The following is a 1,849-nucleotide window of genomic DNA, read 5'->3' as shown; positions in this document are numbered from 1 at the left end:
CAAGACATTTACAGAGGATGTAGTCCCTATACTTCCCAAATTCTTCCATGAAATTGAAAAGGAAGTAATTCTCTCAAAATCATTGCTGGAGACAAGTATTATATTGATACCAAAACCAGGCAAAATCGCAACTAATAAAGAGAACTACAGGCCTATCTCCTCAAGAACATAGATGCCAAAATCCTTAATAAATTCCTAGCAAACAGAGTACAAAAATCATCAAGAAGATCATACAACATGACCAGGTAGGATTGATCCAGGGATGCAAGGATGTTTCAATATTCGAAAATCTATAAATGTAATACACTATATCAAAAGAGTGAAAAGTAAACACCACATGATCATATCCATTGATGCAGAAAGCACTTTTGACAAAGTCCAACACTCATTTATGTTCAAACTCCCACAGAAAATTGGAATAGATAGCCTCAACTTCAATCTGGTAAAAGCCACTATGAAAACCCAACAGCTAACATAAGGCTAAAAAGGTAGAAACTGAAATCTTCTCCTCTTAGATATGGTACAAGACAAGCATGTCCTTTATCACCACTCCTATTCAATATAGTTCTGGAATCATTAGCTAGGGCCATTCGACAAGAGAAAGAAATAAAACGAAAAAGAATGGGTGAAGAAGATAAATTATCATTATTTGCAAATAACATGATACTTTACTTGTAACACCCAAAAAACTTCACCAAGAAGCTGCTAGAATTAATACAGAAAATCAGTAGCATAGCAGGTTTTAAAGTCAGTACCGAAAAGTCAAGAGCATTCCTCTACACAGACAACAAACACAGTGAATAGGAAATTAGAGAAACAAAGTCTTTTTCAGTAGCAGTGAGGAAAATGAAATACCTTGGAATTTATGTAATGAAAGAAGTCAAAGATCTTTTCAAGGAAAATTACAGTACTCTTAAAAAAGTGATCATAGAGGATTTCAGAAAATGGAAAGATATTTCATGCTTCTGTTTAGGAAGAACCAACATTGTGAAGATACCCATACTCCCAAACTTTCTGTACAGATTGAACAAAATCTCTATCACACTACCACCAACATACCTCACAGAGGTAGAGAAATCGTTCCTAAATTTATTTGGAAACGCAGAAGACATAAAAAAGCAAAGTCCATCCTGGGCAATAAAGACAAGGGTGGAGGCATTAGAATTCCTGACTTCAAATTTTACTACAAGGTAACTGCGATAAAATCACAATGGTACTGGCAACAAAATAGACTTCAGGATCAATGGAATAGATTAGAAGACACTAAAACACCTAGGAACACACTCAGCAGCCTTACCTTTGACCAAGGGGCCAAATATACTCAGTGGAAGAAAGATAGTATCTTTAACAAACGGTGCTGGAAAACTGGCTTTCCACATGCTGAAAACTCAAACTTGACCCAGGTTTATCACAATGCACTGAGCTGCAGTCAAAATGGATTAAAGATCTAAACATTAAAGCAGAGACACTAAATCTCCTGGAAGAGAAAGTAGGAGGAACTATTGAAGATATAGGGGTGGGCAAAGAGTTCATGGACAGAAATCAAATCGCACGGTTAACAGTTGAAAGAATTAACAGCTGGGACCACTCTTACTGAGAAATTTTTTCACGTCAAAAAGAAATTACCAACAAAGTGAAAAGACAACCCACAAATTTGGAAAAAATCATGATAAGTAAGTACTCAACAAGGGTCTGCTCTCTAGAATTTATAAAGAACTAAAAAACACTAGGGTCACAAAATTTAAAGACCCAGTCCAGAAATGTGCATCTGAGATGAATACACACTTCTCAGTGGATGAAATTAAAGAAGTGAATAAATATATGAATAAATGCTCCACATCACTAGCCA

Source organism: Octodon degus, unplaced genomic scaffold, assembly GCF_000260255.1.
Source record: "Octodon degus isolate 3935 unplaced genomic scaffold, OctDeg1.0 scaffold00371, whole genome shotgun sequence".
NCBI classification, from domain to species: Eukaryota; Metazoa; Chordata; class Mammalia; order Rodentia; family Octodontidae; genus Octodon; species Octodon degus.
This window is presented reverse-complemented; position numbering follows the sequence as displayed.